Consider the following 19763-nt stretch of genomic DNA (forward strand, 5'->3'; position numbering starts at 1 on the left):
TGAAATAATGAGACATACAATAGACAGGATGGCACACGTGGTAAGTGGTGGTGGTAACAGAACAGCGTCAACAGGAACGATTAGATCTTACCGCAGCACTTCCTCTCTTTCAAGCTCTTCTGGCAGGGACAACAGTGTGTGCGGCCTCAAAATGAATAATTAATGTAAATTGGAATTGTTAGAGTGGCAAAATCACAAGGGCTCAGACTAATTGGCAAATGTTTTTTTTCACTCACTACCTTGTAGCCAGTGGTAAGAAATTAAGAATAGTGGAACATAATGAGATGTGGTTTGGGCCAGGGTTTGGGGAAGTAGAACAACCAAATGAACTGATTCATTTGAGACAAAATTCAATTAGAATTTAACTCTACGCTAAAACGAAAGCATTGTCGGAGAAACTGTACAAGTGCCACGACAAATTCAAAAATCAGACCACAACAATTGTACAAATTCTCATTTAGTTTGCTACTTGAAATCTGGCCTCTGGTACAGGCAGAAGACTGACTACCACCCACAAGGAGTGTTTTGTTTACATGTTTACGCCATCAAAGTGATAGTACATTTTTTAACTCGGCAAGTCAATGTATGAATTCCCTCATTTTTAAACCTATAGCTGCACATGGAATGAAGATGGGGAAGCAGACTGTTGCTAGAGAATTTGTGAGTGAGCAATGGTCGTAAATAACAAGTAGCACAGTCCTTCTCTATACAAAAAGAATTCCCTATATGCTGACGTATAGCGTAACCCTATAGCACTCAGACATGTCTCCAGACTGGGAGATTTTGTGTGGAGAGTGTTGTTAGATTCTATTCCTCCTTGTCATTTCCTTGGCTTCCTTGCTTGCTGCAGAATTTTTTTTTCCTCCTCTATTCATCCTGAATTATTAAAAAGTGTTGTGATTCCCAGTATGATTGTGAATCTGGGGCTGCAGCTCTCAACTGCGCAGTCACATTTGCTTGTTTTTCTCTCTCCTCACAGTGTTCTCCCTGTCTTTTTCTTGTGCTTTCTCACTTGGTTCACAAGCCGGAGCATGATGCTGCAGTCCTCACGCCCAAAGTCTCACCTTGAAGGGGCAAGAGAGGGGATTTTAGATGATGAATACTCAAAAAGTCGTGTCTGCCCTCGTCTACAGAGCGAGTATTACTCGTCTGAATCTGTATTCAGGTCAGGGTGCTTTTCACAGGGGAGGGAAAAAGGAGGGAGGGATATTTTTCTTTCCCATCATGCACCAGCAGCAGGGCCTAAATTGGCACAGAGGGTTGGGCAGTTTCTTCAGGGATAAGCATCCTGTCTCTTGCCTGACTCTCTCTGAGGGAAACTTGCCAGGGACATCCATTCACCACAACACACACATGCCCGTTGTCTTCTCAAATATAACCAAAGGCCCAAGAGACCAACAAATTCGTCCCCCCGCAGCTGACCTGCCACCGTGGCCAACGACCCCACCTCTTCTGTTTTTCGTGCTCCTTCAGCTTCCCATGGCTGCCAAGCTTGACATGCCAATGACTCTCTGGCATTGCAGAAACCACAGCGGCTGCCCTGAGAAAAGGTTATGAAAACAGCTGCTGGCAGATGAAAAATTCATGCAGTGTTACCATATATTTGAGTATCCCCGCCTCATCCTCTGCCTCTCTCCCTCTCTTTTTTTTCCTTCTCTCTTTCTGGATGATGCACAGATGACACACCAGTCAGTACAGCACATGGGTCTGGGGCTCTTTTGTCTCTGATCCGTGAGAGAATATTAATGTAGTGTGTGCTGTCTGAGATGGATCAAACTATTCAGTAAAAAGAGGGATCTTTATCTGAGTCCACAAGCACAGGGTTGTAGGGATTTTAATGTGGCACTGGCTGGATGTACACTCTAATAGGCCAGTGCAGAAAACATGGGATCCTCAGAGACCACGAGAGAGGCAGAGATGGGGTGAGGGAGGGGAGAGAAAGAGAGAGATACGGATGACTAAAGAAGCTCTCTCTATAGCTGAGAGGACTCCTGACCATAGCTGAGTGACTGTGTTTCCAGCTGTGTTACTTCCAGTGCACATGTAACTGTTTAAAAATATTTAGTGCTGACCATCTTGCCTCCAAACTGATTTTTTCTACTTTTGCATTACAGGCCCATGGCAGACTTGCACTGTACTGGATGTTCATCATGTAAAGCTCAATAACTTACATCTGAGCTGATTTTTCAGTGGAAACACATGAACTCACAAAGCTCTGCAACAGTGTTTTGATACAGCCATCAGAAGCAAATGAATTGCTTTATGAAAATAAAAAAAAACACACTAAAGCATACAAAGCCTACGAGTACTGCAAGGGAAAGTTCTGTAACACAGCACAGTGATAATGTTGCACTATTCCATAAATCTGAGACGTGTTATGATACTCTTCAGTCAGATGCTTGAACTTCAATCATACAGGGCTTTATTCATGAGACTCGTCGCTCACTCCTTTGAAATATGGCGTTTCTTTGAAAGTTCGGAAATTCAGGATGACAACTTGATTCCTTACATAAATTCTATTGTGTCAGGGAGCTTTAGAGAACTCTCTCCTACCTCAGGGCACACAAAGCATTAATGAATTCAGCTCACAATGCCTCTGCATACTGTGGCCAGGTAATGTCAAACAGACCTGTGTGGAGGCAGTGTAGACATACTATATACTAGCTCTCCCCTCATAATATGTGAGATCAAAAGAGAAAATGTGTTTAAAAAGAAACCTCACAAATATGCACAGAAACCTAAATTACTTAATATTCATACACACTATGACAACATAAGAATGTAAATTTTCCATGAAATTCCTCAACAAAACCCTGAAATATTCATATTATTCATATTCAATATGATTCATGAATTTTACTGTAAATAGTGAAGAATGATCTGAAGATCTGATTGTGAAGGTTGTTGGTTTTGTTTATTTATATATATATGTAACTATCTATGCTGCACTGTGGATCTGGTTTGTATGAATGGCTTATATAGTGTCTTGTAAGCCCAATGCGCGGTGGGAATAGAAAATGTCTTTCATTCATTCATATACTGTACACATTCATATTCCCACGAATGGTATAGTGGTCTCAAGACTTTTGGACCTCATTAAAAATATACGCTACACAACCCACACATTTCCGTCCATGCACATGAAGGGAGTGCTTTATAATACTATTTCACTGTGATCAACACACAGTATCTTGCAAAACAATGAAGGGCAATAGCTGAAGGCTTTATTCAGACAAGGTCATGCTGCAGCCATGAACTATATATATGTTTCATGTAATGCATTATAGTGTGGACATTAGGCAGAAAACAAGAACTTGAAAAAGAAGCTGCTTCACTTAAGAATAATGGTTACGCAGTGTAGATTTGTAGTTCTGCATGTGCCATAAACAGGCAGCCTACATCAGAAGAAATACTGCCATTATATCTACTTCTAGCAATAGAAATCACATTTCTTTTAAGTATTAACTTGTTCAAGTGTTTAGTAATGGGAGGTATTTTACAAAAACACAGGGGGATGAATATAACATAAAAGGCCGCAGGGATTATGAATAGTAGTTTAATGAGGCAGTAGGTGGATGTCATGGGACTGTGCAATCCAGAGCGACCAAGAGTGAAGTCGTTTATTCCGATCAATGTATGGTAATGAGGGAGCGATGGAGATTGTCCAAGAGGAGGATTGGAAAATGAATACAGGGTTACAGTTTGTTAACGCAGCCACAGTAGGAAATTGGCAGCAGAATAATAATGCTTTTGAATGAGCACTGAAAGAGTCTGGCTCCTTGCACTATAAAATGTATTCACCTGTGCTATTAGTCATGATGCAGCACGGGCTTTGCAACAAGATATAATAAAGGAGAGCAGTTTTGAGCCATGTCCCACCATTAAACACTTCCGTCTTGATCTGGGAATAGCCTGTGGTTTCACTCTACTCTGAATGATAATCAACAGGCTTCTCAGACTTGGCCGTGCATTTACTGTAGTCTTTCAAAGCTGTAGTAGATAGCATCTATCCGCGCTGGCTGTCAACAGCATATTAATGTAAATACAATCTGTCTGCATGCACCCAATCACCCTCCGACAGGAGAAGAAACCACTGAGCTAGATCATCAGAGAACCAGCTCTGCGATGAAATCCAGAGGCCTCTCTTCCCCAGGGCATGCCTCCAGGGCTGGATGTGTCCACAGTGAGGCAGTCTGTGATCAGCCTCGGTTCAGAGAACACTACTGTACAGAGCCTATCATGCGGTGGTTGGAGTGGAGGTAATTATAGATGGGTGTGGCATTAGAGAGATGTAGAATAGAAACGTTAATGGCAGAGACACGGGGGGACCCTCGGTCTTCGGTGCTACAAAGTTTCTGTGTTATGCTGCTCTGTCAGACGATTTAAATCCTGCTTGATCGTTCTTTTCTCTGTGGCTATCATTCAAGCTTCTCTCCACATCATAGATCACCACTCTGGGCTCAACTTTGCTCCCTCTCCTCCACTTGCACCCCCCCACCACACCCCCCATTCCTTGTTTGTCTCCTACGCCATCACCTACTGCGCTTTGCTGAGTGGAGAAAACACTTGTTTTGACAGCTTTGATAACTGACTAAATGTCATGTGTCTGGAAGAAAAGGATCTGCAGTGTAGCATTGGAATTCATTGCACTCGCTCTCTTTCCCCCTTCTCCCTCCTCTCCGCTTTGTTTATGTGTGAGTGAAACAACTAGGGGTGGGCCCCTGCACAGTGTGCTGTGTTGGCTAGCTAAATGCGTGTTTGTCCCTTCATGTTTGCTTGTGTCTGTTTCTCAGACAGAGCGGATGTATGAGCAAGCACGTGTGTGTTTGGATCCGCGGCTCTGTGTGTACATGGGGCTCAGCTACAAATGGCATCTTGTTCAGAAAGATAAATTAGGTCTCAATGCTTTGACTTCAGCCTGTGCCGTTACTTGTTTTCACTGTTTACTCACATGGAAATGTAAGCTTCCCCACAAAATAATGAAATAACCCAATCATAAAACACTCCATTGCGAGTGTCATAAACCGAAGCTTATTATGAGGATAATAACCGTTTAAAATTCAAACTCTTTGATGGTTCATGAGAGACAAGTTTAATAGGAAAGGCCAACTGTAGAATACATTATTTCACGTACGTAGGATACCTGGCATATAAACATGTCCTTCCTGTTATTAAAAGCATTGTCAGATCTGCCAGTCATCAGGTATTCAGGAGGCAGTGCAGAAACATACCTGCTGACACTAATGTAGAAGAGATATGTGGCATGTATGGTCGAAATGAACTCAGCCTTTTCAAACATTGAATTAATGTGCTCCAATTTTCAGCATGTACCTAAATAGGGCGTGATAGAAGGCATCTTGGAGTCGCCTTCGGTTATTGCCCCCCATTGCCCTCTTTTCTGCACAGGCTCACCGGGCTGGAGGACATGTGAGGGAGGGAGGGGGAGAGCCGTACTATTAACTGGAATTTAAAAGACTTCCCCAATGTATACTTAATGGCATCAGAGATGCAGGAAAAAATTCATTTAGCACAGCACTAATTGCAGCGCCAAGTTTTGTGTTGATTCACTGACAATGTACTGATACAATTTGGTTATATTTTATGGCTATTAATCCATGATCGCATAACGATGCTGCATTAAAGGATGTTGTTGGAAATGAGAGAATGAAAGTTGCCCGTGAAGACCTTGGTGCCCACCCCACTGAAACACTCAAACACACACACGCTCTTGCTTTTCTTGTTTGTGAGGACATTGAATTGACTTACATTCATTATCTGGAGGCATACTCATAATGGTAACCCTAACTACTACATAACCATCCCTAAAGAGCTCAGTATGCTTCAAGCAAACTAATGTTGTCTCATACTGACATATAATTTCAGACAACAATGATATTACAGTTTGTATTTTACAAGTGCTGGGTGACTGTCAAATTGCCTGTTTTGGAAAGTTACAAAAATTGTCGGAAAGCTGTGGGTGGTGGGAGAGTCAGATGCTATTCAACCATCTGGGCCTTTATGCCTATTGTGAACGGCCACAGTTGAAGGTGTGGGCAAATAACCTGCTGTTATAGCTTCCTCCTGACCACATTCCATTGCTTCCCCAATCTCTCTCAAAGAATTCTCTTTTTCAGGTCTTTGTATTCTCCGCACAAAGAATCGCATGAATGGGTAATTCCTGGAAGGCATTCATGGTGTTGTTCCCAATTGTACATGTAAAAAATGATTTCAATTCTCACTCTACTGATGAGCCAAACTATTGTGACCGCCTTTGCATAATATGCTGTAGGTCCACGAGAACGACTCCAACTCGTCAAGGCGTAGACTCGACAGGACCTCTTAAGGTGCCATGTTGTATTTGGCACCAAGACATTAGTACTAGACCTTTCAAGTCCTGTAAGTTGCTAGGTGGAGACGGTTTCATAGTTTTTCCCTGTTCAATCCACTGTTGGTAGGTACGCACCACTGTTGAGCACTGGAGTCTTGGCATTTTTGAGATGCTCTGACCCAGTCGTTTGGCTCCTGTCAGTCGCGCTCAGGTCTTTACACCTGCTCATTTCACTTCATGCATGAGGTATATGTGATGAATGAAAAAAGGAGAGCGTACGAGAGAAGTTAACACTCTGCTTACTAATCCACCTCTGCACATCTGGCAACTTGCTGATTGTTTAAAGATTGTCAAATTGTCTTTCTCAGAAAAGTAGCAAAGGTTTTCAGGCAGTTGCTGCTGCTGTTATTGCCATTTTGAAGTATTATGAGGCCTTAACCTAGTCTTTATTCTCACATTGTCTTTTGATAAGTTGTTAACATACTGGGGACTAGCTTGTGTTCCCAAATGGGAGACAAGCTAACTCCCCTCTCCCGACATCATGATTATTACATGTTCACACTCATCTGAACAGACACTGACTGGAGGTGAGTTCCCCCTGTGTGAGTGGTCTGCCGGGTTTGAGTCCCTATACATGATCAGTTACAGCTGACAACTTTACATTGCCTGATCACTGAAGAAACCCTTTACACTTACATTTTCCCGAGTTTACACAGGTTTTGAACAGGTGTTGGGAAGAACTCCAGAGATATGACATCACATTATCAGTGTGCAAAAACACTTCTGTTTTTATATCTGGCAACACCTTCTATTTTTACTCTTCACTAAACAGATAAAAAGAGAGGTGTTGCAAAACAAGATGATGGGAAGAGCTTCTCCGGAGAGGGAAGCCAAGCATAGCCATCGTCTTCAGTGCGTCTTCAGATATTATAGAAGCACTGTGGGATGAGTCGGGACTCTATCTTGACTGCAAGACACAGCTGGCTGCCACAGGGAGCACACTTTGTGCTCTTTTCATGACTCACTGAGGGTCAAAGTTGAATCCGCCTTTCTGTGTCGTTCTCTGACAAAAATTGTTAATTACAGCTCTTTGTTTTCTGCCTGAATTCGGAGTTTGACCTAGCTATTCATAATGTAATGCTAAAGGACCTTGTGCCATGATTACCCAGCTGTTATCTGAATGCCAGATATGGCTGCAAAATCGAGAAGCCATAAAATATGTGCTGGCAAAAGCAATGGATGGCAACGCAGGATGTTGTGAGAGACACTAATATCCAGTGGCCCCATGCTGCAGCCTCCCCACATGGACTGGTCAGTTTTCTCTGTTGTGAGATATATGAGCTCAAGTGCCCCTTCACAGCCAAAGATATGACACTGAACACTGGGCCGTTTCCATGACGACCACCATCAAGTGCAGTGCCTGCAATGTGAAACAGTTTGACTTCATAGTTTAGTGTCTTGGACAGCATCTAGTACAGTAGGTTTTGGGATCACGTGTTTTTTTTTTTTTTTTCCCAGACTTCTGTTCTGCCAGAGCTGCTGAGATCTTTCAGGTCTGACCACAACAGCAACCACTCCTGTCCCTCCTGTCCTAAACTCTGCTTAATGTGAACTGCACAGTTTAAAGCCTGATTTTACATTTTCTTTGAATTAACATTTGTGCTTTATGTTAATATTTAAGTTTTGAAGGAGTTACTCCGCCTCTATAGCACCATCACTGGAAATTAAATGGAACTGAATACTTTTCTTTCATAAGCCCTGTCACTCTTTTCACTGAGATTCAAAATTGTGTCTTTGGTCTCCTCCACACCTCTGACAGGCATATCCCTCTTGTGAAGGCCAGCATTCTAAGAGACTCTTGTGAAAGGCCAAGAGTGTCGGCAATATCAAATGTCCTGTCTGCTACAGGACAATGTGCCGTGATTGTGTTTTTTCAGGAAATCCACAAAGTGCAGCAATATATTTGTCAATAACGCTTTCTCAACATTCTTTAGTTATGAAGGCAGAAACTCCTTGAGGAGTTTCACAGATCAACAGCGTAACAGTGTTGTGGTGCTTGTAATTCCACCAGGTCATAGCCTGTGCAAGCAAACTGCATTGTCCGTTGATAAATACTTTAACAGCTACTCGAAATTCATAGTCTCTTTTGCCTGCTGACTTTCTGGCCATCCTATAGGGAAGCTCAAATAAGTATATAGATGTCAGATATCTACAGTTTCATGCATGTGATTCCGATAAATTGACTGCTGCAGGTAATAAATAAACTGTTACATAATATTTAACTAATCATTAGCAAATCAATTATAAACATTTTTTATTTATTTTTTTTTTTTTATGAAATTAGCCTTCCGAAAGTTCACATTTATGTATTACTCCTCACTGGTGCCCACATCCTGCGTCTGCGCCTGAAATGTTAAATATGCTGGAAAATAAAACAACCCTCCTGCCAGCTGACATTGCTTGGCTCCATTGGACTACCTGATTGATCCTGACGAGGTATTTGCTCTGTAGGACATAAGGGACCAGATGGTGTATGAGGTGGCCAGGTCCGTGTCTGCCTATAAAACCACACGAAGCAACGAAAGGAGGATATGAGGAAGGAGAAAATCCAAATTCAGGCACATCCAAACGACGCTCAAGGAGAAGGGTGGTGGGAGGTGGATATGAAACATGACAGCTGTGTTAATAGGACAGGGATAGTGATTTAATGAAAGTAAGGGTGGGATACAGCTGAGACAGAACCCCTTGTCTTTGTCCCTTATCTCTGTACTCTTACTTTTAACTACAATCTCAGGGTCATTTTACCAAGAGGGAAAAAGATAGAAATAAGGTCACACACAGGTCATGGCTATGTATAGGACAACTGTAGAAAACCCTATGGGGAGATGGATATAGATTTTTTTTTCTGGGGAGAACTTAAAGATGGATGCAATGGTTATCAGGTGGATATACTCTACAGGTTTCACACTTAAACTACAGGAGTGGGGAGAGCGCTGCCTGCCAACAGCCAGCCACTAATTACTGTTACTGTTACATCTAAAGATGAGTTTGTGCTGAAAGTGACTCATGTACGAGCAGAAAAGTAGCTCTTTTGAAGAACTCTCTTAGTAACATTAACTTCATTACATAATCATAAGTAAGTACTGTATTCTTAAACATTCTTACTGGGGAAATAGAAACGTACTTGCACACTGTAGTGGAAAGCAGGTGGGAGGGGAAATAGTGCCTGCAGAGTTTGTTTGCAAGAAGTGTGGGAGCTAGCATGGTTAGCAGGCTAATAACAGCTTTCCACAAGCTGCACATCATGGTGTCTCATAAAACACGTCATTGTCATTATCTTCCATCATTGTCCTTGCACTTGCGCTCCTGCATCCGTCTGCCTCTGCTGCTTGTATTATTCTGCATGGAAGTTTTACAGTAGCCTATAAACAAATGACATTCAATAATTCCTAAATTAGGGGACAGAAATATCAAAAAGGATCAAAATATGCTGGACACAGGGGACTTGCACAGTTTTGCAGGTCCAAGTTCAAGCAAACTGAACTCAACAAAGTCAACAATTCATTCACATAAATGAGGAATAAATATAAGTCTGACCATATCTTAAATTTACTCTAACACCACGCTATAATTCTTGCTAAAAGTAGCTTTATTCTGGGAGTCAATAAATATTTATAATTAGTTACTTGCTACCCCTGCACTGCGGACTGCGTGAGAGCACAATTTGTTATTGACACTGGATGAGAGAGTAATGAGGAGGAGCTGAAATGCGAAGCCACAAAGTGCTGTTGTTCTTTTGTCTAATCAGGTATGCCTGTGCACTAATGCACATCAAACACTGGCTCTCACCCTTCCCTTTTATTCTCTGCATCCTCTCCTCCCATCTCCACTCACCCTCTCCTTTGCAACATGACAGGATGGGGAGTGGGGGGTGGGGGAACATCCGAGCAAGCCCTGAAACTGTTTACCTCTCTGTCCTCTAGGACACTCCTACGGAGACCACAGAGTTTCAGCTGATGTATAGTTACATCTGAGCCATTCAGTGTAGAAATACTGCCACTGCACATGAGAGAAGTGTGGGCGATAAGAGACCCACAACAGCTTGTGAAAAGGCCATGCCAGCGGGGGTGATACATTACAGCTCCATATCCTTTCCCCTCCTGGATTTTGTGTGTATGTGTGTCTGTGATTATGTGTTAGTCTGTGCATCTACGTGGGGCGCCTTTTGTGAGCTGTGGAGTCAGAAGGCTGGACATAGCTACACAGAAGTGAAACAAACCTGTGATAGCAGATTCAGAATACTTGTGGGGAAAGCTTGGCCTCTTGTGACTCTGGGCTGACTAATAGGTTTTGAAGTATAAACAGGGTAAGGTTGTGAGCCGTTATGAGTGGTGGGATGTCAGGGCACAGATTGTCAAGAGGAAAGAAAAGCAATCACGACTGATATTAATAAGAAATAGCAGCAGTGCAGCAACAACAGAATAAACCAAGAACTGCAGCAAGCAGGTAAGTGTATGATATCAGCAGGTGTCGGGGGGAAAAAAAAACCGAAAACAAACCTAACTAGTGTGTGATCACACGACTCTTGTAACGTAAATGGTGGGTTTGCGAATCTAACAAAAGAATGGAAACACTAGCTGTGTACTTTAAACAAGCTGAAGTCTATTCTATACATGTAAATTTCTTTTCATGTATTTTTATGACTCCGACTAGCAGGATGTAATTTGCGTCCATTACCAGAAGCGCTCCGTAGCGTGCTCTTTGTTGTTTCTCTTGCTTTATCTCACCTCTCTCTGACCTTTTCACACGCTCTGTGCTAAGTGTCTCAGCAACCACATATTCCATATTCCAACATATAATTCACGACCCATTTCAGAATCAGATGATATGACACACGGGCGCAGACTGCAAAAAGGGTTGGTGATTTCCCCGCAATCACAGGTAATCAGCCGGGTTGAGTACACAAAAAAGCTTGCTGTCATTGTTCTACTTGACCCGGAGCCCAGCATGACGTCTTTACTAATCCGTTCATTTTCCTTTTTCCAAAAGGCTACAGCCTGAAAAATCGTCTGCATTTCGCTGACCCACCAGCTCCTCTGAACGTAGCGCCCTCGTTGATGTGTACTCAGAATGAATGCTTCAATTTTGAGGCCTCATTTCAACAAATTTCGCTCATTTCAGGTGTTATCTTATTTTCAAGATATTATTTTCTTTTTTTGGGGGGTGGGTGGGTGTGGGGGGGTACTCCCTACCTTTCAGGAAGCCCCTGTACTGTTTCTTTCTTTGGTGGTGCATTCAAAGATGCTCAGTCATGAGGTACCTGACAGTTCTGCTGAAGATAAACTAGTTCCCATTATGCTTTTCATTAAGTCCTTGATTGCTTATTTGTTGTTGTCTGGGTTTGATTTTTCACCAACATTCATTGATTCCTGAATGCAGTGGACTCTGAAATACCTAAAATATGGGGCCACACACTAATCATTATCTAGGAAACAGTATAAAATTCTTCAGCAACTTTCAATTGAAACTAATGGAACTTAAACGAGGGAAGGAAGGAAATCAGTGTAAAAATGTATGGCATGCTTTGGAAAATGGCCGGCAGTAATGTGAAGAATCCGAACACACTAAAACCACTTTTATTGTCCTTCAAGCCTTATTTAAGAAATCATAATTTGCAGTGGTGATCTAGTCAAAATGCTGTAGAACTGGATAAAACCAACGATAAAGAGTTACGACGGTACAGACTTTAAACTGTAGTCATGAAACCGGTTTCGCCATATAAACTCCCAGCTGCACACATCTGAGTCAAGATGCTCATGTACACACAAACTTGCTCTGTATCGCAATCACAGACTCTGAATCAGTTTACAGGATCATTTTCCTGCCATCTTATCATGACAGATATGGCACTCAGTAATGCCTCCAGCTCTGCAGTACTGTGATTACAATCTCGGATAGACGGTCCTTTATTCTCCAGTTGTTCCTATTTTTTTTTTCCCAGAATACTTCTTCTTTTTGCCGGATTTATCATTGTTCACTTCCAGCCACTTATCCGTCATGACACTAAGTGGAAGAAAAATGAACCTCTTGCCCTCTCCCTCGCCCCACACACTCACGCTTCTCTGCAGCCACTTATTTGCATTTTTTTTTTTTCCTTTTAGAAATGGAAAAGGAAACCAATTAATTTCAAGGCAGGAAATACAGGTTCTCACTGTTCCTGATCTGTGTTCAAGTGACTGAATGAGCCTGCTCCCCAGCTGAGCTGACCTCAAGACACAGTCAGCTCCTTCATAACCACACTCACTCCCCAGCTCTTTGCTCTCCAAATGGCTTCTCTATTGTAAGCGAACGCTAGCTAGGGATAAAAATACTGTGTCTGTCGTCGCAAGATAAAGGCCTAATGAAGTAAACATTCTCAACACTACAAACAAACGCACAAAAGTGTAAAAAAAATAAATAATATATGTGTTGGTGCCAATTAGTTCTTAGTTTAGAACATTGAGCCTGTTTTCCTCTTGAAGGATGATAATTTAGGAATACTTCACATTTATTCTCTCTTAATGCTCTTTATGAGTATTGTATAACTGAAAAACAGACAAATCTAAGCTTGTAGCTCGAATTTTAAGCAAAAGCAGTGTGAGCTGTTGCTGTCAGTGATTCACAATGTCCAGAGGGAATGCCTGGATTTTAAACCCCATTGTGCACATTGTTAAACCCACACAGGTTCGCTAAAATAGGAGTGCTATGGTACAGACTGCCTTTAGGGGTTGAGGGTGTGGGATGAAGCTCAGCTTTTTGTAATAGTGGGATCTGTGGTGTGTAGACTGTCAACGGCTGCCTGCCCTGCAACAGGCATCCACGTCTGTGCCTTAGACATGGAATCATGTGGTGCATGCTTCCCCTCTCTTTTTCTCACACTCTCTCTTTTTTTCTCTCTCCTCCCATTACTTTGCTATTGCTAGAGAATTCACCCTTGAGAGGATGTAAACTGTGGAGCAGAGAATACAAAGAGCGACAGCATATAAGGGTGGAAGTGATGTGGATGGAGGGACCAGAGCAAAGGGAGAAATGAGGGAGGGGTTAATGAAGCAGGGATAGAGAAAAAAGAAGAAGCCAGAGTTGGAACGCTGAGGCAAAGAGGAAGAGCAGAAAATGTGCTGCTCTGCTACAGCTGAAAAAAAAAAAAAAAAAAAACAATGTTGCGAAGGGGAAACAAAAGAGACAAAGATAAAGTGAAGTTAAACAGTGTCATTCTCGACACTTGAGAACTCCGCTCCAAATCCATTTTCACTTGTGTGCTGGAAGTCAAGCAGGCGAGAAGACTGAATTCAGGTGGGACCAGAGGTAGGTCAGGGCAGATGAGTCTCTAATGTCACCCTGAAACTCTAGTCATCATGTTTTAAACCCAGAGAAAGCAGTGTGCCATTCACAGTGGTAGTCACCAAAGCGAGCTGAAAGACAATTTGTGTTTCCATTAAAATGTTGCACAAACAAATTGGTGAGCATTTTGCTAAATACAAAATGATTAAGCGAGTTCACATTAACTACACCATATGCAAATGTATGCAATAGGATGTGACAAGATTACATAATTAATCCAGGCATCCCAGCTCTTCTTCATTCTTTATTTTCATGGCTTCTTGGTGGAGTGGAAGCAGGTAACATTAAGTGACAACATGACATGAATGCTTTGTTTACAATAGACAAAGCAGGCACAGAAATATCAAGGCATATTGGAAAAAATTTAATTCTATCAGCCTTTTTTACATCATCTCTTTTTCAATATGGTAACTTTTACACCACAGACTGTTATGCATTTTATTTTTATGACATTTCCATTTTTTTTCTTATGCTCAGTTGGAAAATGTGCACAAAACGAGGTAAAAACGCACCTGTTACTGTCATTACTGTCAATCTGGGAGTTGTCAGGCTTTTACATTTTCAGCTGTGACTATAAGGCCATCAGTGTTAGAGGTCCATTTTCCAAATGAACAGATTTAAGCACATCAACAATGTTTTTTTTTTTTTTTTCTAAGCTCCTCCATTGCTCGATTTCATGGCATTTGAACACTTGGGTCTGCAGGTAATTGAAAATAGCCTGTTGTTTGACAAGCTATAAAACCATTCACAGTCATTACCCAGCCAATGAAAAGCATGTTTTCCCAATTAGGCTGCTGATAATAAAGTCACCTGGCTGGAAGCTCAGATTTCTCTGTGGTGCAGAGGAAGGCAGGCAGGCCACATGTGAAGACAGTGATTGTAGTCTGACCTTAGAGACCCTGCCTCCCTCTGGGGCCACAGCTCCCACTGAGCCTTAATTACAACCACACGTGCCCCTCAAACGCAGCTGTATCTGATTTTAGATTAAACAAACTTTGACATACTTAATTGAAATGAGAATTTTCTGTGAAATGGAGCCTGGCTTAGGTCGACTTCTAGGAATGTTAATGCCAGGAATTCACAATGGATGTGTGAGTTGAAATGATGATTGTAGATCTGATAGGATGCTTGCACTATAGCGGCCGCGGTAGCTTAACCAATTACCTGCTAAATGCAGGAAGGATCATGGCAGGATAACCTGTACAACCACAGATAGAGCCTGTGGGTATACAAGACAGGAAGGGAGGTGGAAGGGGTTATTGTCCTATTTTCTCTGTTAAAAAACACATATGTGTGGGCACATCTGTGGCCAATTAGCAGTGTTGTTGTTCCCATCAGTCTGGGTCACCACAGGGACAGCGCACAACACCACTGTGCCATCCTGAGCCCTTTCTGCCTTGTTGAGCCCTTTTCTCTCAAATCTGCCCCCCATGAAAACCTTTTGATGGATAGTGTCCTCCATCTTCCACCTTTTATTCCACAACAGTGAGACGTGACTCAGTTTTGTCACAGTTGGATCAGTTGAAGAGAACCCGTGCTGAATAGCAAAAGACAGAGAATGTCAGCATGTGACAGGGTACAAATTGCTTCACTACCACGATCTTTGCTCTGCTTCAGGTGCTATGTTAGAAACATGTGTTGCACCTTGAGATCATTGTGAGCTGTAATTCACCCCGACACTTGATTTCCCCTGATAATCGCTGCTGTTGGTGTTAGGTGGTTGGAATTTATTATTTGCTCTTAAATAGTGGCATCAGAAAAGATAATGTATTCCTGCTCTACACAGTGTATCTCTCCTCTGCTGTCTTGTTTTAGCTCTTTGTCTTTTAAATGACCTTGAACGGCTTTGGCCCCTTGGATCCACTTGGAAACCCCACTGCAGTAAAAAAATATGAGCTTATTTCATATACAATGTGTAGATCTGTCTATAGAGACTGTAAAGACCATTTCTCACAGAAAAGAAATGTAGGTAAACCTAGTCCACCACAGCACCTGGGGAGATAGTTACAGAGTATCTTTAAGAGTAATTTAATCCATCATATAATTCACCATCTTCTGAAGCAACCTAGCGATGTCCTGCTGGTGTGGCTGCCTACACAAACAAATTAGGAACTGGAGCTTCAAAGTGGGGTCAGACTCTCCTAGCCTCCTGCAAGCCGTGTTTTCTCCATCTTTGTGCCTTTAGCTTGGTTGTCCTTCAGAATGAAATCATAATATTCAATTGTTTGCAGTTTTTGAATTATGGTGTTTTCATATCTTGCCTAGAGAGGCTGATAAAACCTTTTTTAGAAATGGATACTTAAATGTAATCTCAGAATTATATTTTTTATTCCATAAGAAGTATTTATTTTCATAAAAACACATCCAAGGTCACTGGTTGTCAATGTTCCCGCATCTTACCACTTTTTTTTTTTCAAATATTATCCTGATCCTTTCCCTGAACCTGAACAACCCCAAACATCCGTGTTCTCCAAATCCCATTTTACAAGGAAAATGAAAAATGTTACAAATTTTACCCAAATAAAAATGCCGTTTAAATATCCTCCCAAACCTCTGACATTTTAAGCAGTATTAAAAATATTGAGCGCCCTTTATTAGTAGCAGGAATTTGCTAGATCGGTAGAAGGTCTCCTCTTACAAAACTCCCTGTTTGCAGCCTTCAACCCTTCCCTCAATACTCTCGCTTCTCTTTTTGTTGTGTTATGGTGGCTTGTGAATTGCTTAAACAGCTTAGGAGCAAGACAGCTAGCTAGTTTGATGAGAGATTAAATGGAAAAGATGGAAAATCCTCCAACCTTAACTACCATATACGTCGCTTGTCCCTACCCTCTGATACAACCCTTAAGAGCTATCGCACTAGCAATACCGGACATTCATCATCATGGCTACAATAATAAATACGTTTATAGAACAGCGATGGTTTGGTTAGGTTTAGGTACAAAAACTATTTGGTTAGGCTCAGGAAAAGATTGTGGTTATACTAAGTACTTCCTTTAGGTTAGAAGACCTTCGTCATCATGGTTACTATTATAAACACATGGTTAAGGTTGGGGAACGGTCTTACACTAAGTAATCTTCTCCTTTGCTCCTTTAATAATTAAGACAGCCACTCGAGGTTATCTAACAGTAACATGTAACTGTGGGTAGTAATAAGCTGTTTGCACAGATGACCTATGTGCTCGCTTTTTACAGGAGGACAGTCTCAGTGGAAGAGATGCAAGATATCCGTATGCAAATTACTGAATACTTGCAGCCTTGCATTACTGGTTGCTCAGTTATAGCGCTGTCTTCCACTGACCACCAGTTAATAATGGAGAGTGAGTTGGGGAAAATTACCTTCCAATACTTCCAAGAGTGGGAATATGTGGTAGAAAGTGAGTTTTGAAAGGCCAAATTGTCTGTACCTGGTAAATGAATCCTTGAATCTGTGAAATTGATCTATGAGCTCACCTTAGAAACATTATGGTTAGTATGTGCTGCTGGGAAGGTAAATACTGAACAAAAGCAAAACAGATTGTGACAAGAAATGTGCCCAGTAAGGCAGATCCTACATTAAAGAATAGGTTTACAATGCAGAGTGTGTAGCAGTGGGTGTGTTTTTGGCTCGAGCTCCCAATCTGTCTTCTCTGTGTATCTGAAAAACTAATGAAATACTAAAACAAAATGGCCTGCCCTTTCTAATTTGAAAAAAAAATGGTGCAGTGGATGCTGATGCAAGGAGTGGTGAGGGAGATCAGCACCGAGGGAAGATAGAGCAAGGAGAGCAAGAGATGATCCCTTTTGAAGCTAGATTTTCAATTCACGAAACAAGTACAAACACAACAAAAAAAGGCAGCAAAGGGAATGTAATAGTCACTGCTCAAGCTAACGCACGCACAGTCCGACAGTAATTAATCTCCTTTTGGGTTACAAATGGTTGGCCTGCTCTTGCATTAACCTCAGTCAGGGCTGACACTGTGCTAATCTCTTCTCCTCTCTGACATTCACGCTGCTGCTGATGAATATAGGACACCGGGCTTGGTGCACGGCAGAGATTGAAGAGGAGGGCCCATCCTCGGCCCTTTACTCCTTCACCCTTGTGCCATTGCCTCCTTACTGACAAAGTAATTGAATGGCTGAGACCGTCTCATCTATAAGAGCAGGTAGAGAGGAGATGTTGGCAGACCCTGGTGCACTGACCTAAATGTTTGGTAGCAGCAAATTAAGCAGTCGAGTAACTGTGAGCTGCACATGTCTAAGGTTTTGCTCAGACAGAGAGCAAAGCAAGTTACCACTTCCCGATATTCACCCACACACCCCAACCGGCCAATGCAATGCTAACGGACATTAGCTCTCTGACAATGTCCGTGCTGTGTTTGAGTGACAGCTCAGCCTCTGACTGGTCTAAAAAAACTTACCAGGGTCTCAAGTTATTTCTGTTATTTCCCTCAAGACCCCTGTCCTTTTCTTCTTGTCTGTGTATGTGTATGTATTGGAGTCACAACGCCTCAGGATAAGGAACTTGCATGAGTGGATCTTCACCTTAATTCAACCTCCCAGGTTGAATTTGCATATCTATTCACTTGTGTCTTTGCATTGACTTTATACGCAGCCGTACCACCTCTGAAATTTTGCTGCACATTCACACCTCAGTACAAACCTAAGACCAAAAAAGTACCCAAGTACATCACTTCTCAGCCCAACAAAGAAGTTGCTTCTCCCACTGCACCAGTCTGCGCTAGTTCAGCTCGGCATCCTGATATCCTCCCAAACAGAAGTTCAACTGTGATTTGCCAAAGAAAAATTCACCAGACCAATGATTTTAAAGGAGGGGCACATGATTGAAATGACTGCACTAAATGCCTGTATCACAGAATTGTAATTTATTTCATTTTACTTACCTTTACCCGGGTAACCTTTACTTATAACCTTTGCATGTAGGGAAGGGAAGTAGTAAGTAGCTCTTTTGAAGGCAGTGTTCAGCAGTTGCAGGGGTGCTTTTAGATGTATGGAGCTGGATGCAGAGCTAAAAGATTAACTGTGCGTGTGTAATGTGTGTGTGTTTGAGTGTGTGTTAAAGCGGGTTACTTCTCTTTATACCTGCTCTTAGGAAAGATCTATCCGTTCTCAAACCCCGTGGGACATTAAACATAGCAAAAGTGCTTCAGGACTCACTTCTGCGAAATCTATTTTCTTTTAAAGATGAGAGTGGTATGGCCTAAGCATGTCAATATGACAATGTGTGTGGATAGAGGAGGAAAAGGGGAGAGAGCTAGGCACATCATTGGATTATGGAGAGAAAGGTAGAGAGGGGTAACAGGGAGGGGCAGCACCAGTGAGAGTAAGCCCTTTCATCTCTTTCTGACGTCTTCAAAGACAATGAGCCTCACCCACTGCTCTCTGTGTTGACATTAACACACTGCACACGCACACACACTGAGCCAAAGATCTGAAAGCGCACACACTATTCAGACATACATGTATCTCCCCTCACATGTGAGCTACCTCACCACATGTCCTCTAAGTGGGTGAATGTCAATGAGGACACTATTAATAACCTAAAAGGTATTCGCACCATTGCTTCCCTCCCACCAGCGTATGGCCGTATATGTACAGTTCATGGGAGTACATGGGTGTATTTACATGTCACGAAGCTCGGTATTGCAAACGTACTCTTCCCATCTCCATCTCTCCACTGCCGACTCTACTGATGGGAGACTATATCAAAAGAGGAAATGTTTTGAAGCCAACAGGGGATGTGGGCGGGAGGCAACACAAAATACTGCTTGAGGACGAGCTGACAGAAGGAAAAAGAATTTTATCAGTGTTATATTGTTGTTTTCATTTACACTAAAGCAACACCATATTAGGTCCTTGACTTATTTGACAGACAGTTGTTCTCGCTGATGCAGTCATGCATCACTAATTATACACAGACACACAGACTCAAAGTCACTGTCTGCCAGAGCCAGCCACACTGTGGTGAACCTTAGCTTAAATGTGAGGATGGGAACAATGAAACAGTAAAGCAAGTTTAAAGCAGCAATAACTGATGTCTTCAGCCACTTGGGGGCAG

The 19763-nt window shown here is 42.1% G+C and overlaps 1 protein-coding gene and 1 long non-coding RNA gene across 2 annotated transcripts in view; one reads left to right on the forward strand and one right to left on the reverse strand.

Annotated features, from left to right (window-relative positions):
* The window catches only part of rtn4rl1b (reticulon 4 receptor-like 1b), a 137722-nt gene that overhangs the window by 14223 nt on the left and 103736 nt on the right, over positions 1-19763 (forward strand). The gene's annotated exons all lie outside the window — the stretch shown is intronic.
* LOC130167374 (uncharacterized) overlaps positions 1-19763 on the reverse strand; it is a 161641-nt gene that overhangs the window by 6887 nt on the left and 134991 nt on the right. The window lies entirely within an intron of this gene.

Source organism: Seriola aureovittata, chromosome 4 (genome assembly GCF_021018895.1).
Source record: "Seriola aureovittata isolate HTS-2021-v1 ecotype China chromosome 4, ASM2101889v1, whole genome shotgun sequence".
NCBI lineage: Eukaryota > Metazoa > Chordata > Actinopteri > Carangiformes > Carangidae > Seriola > Seriola aureovittata.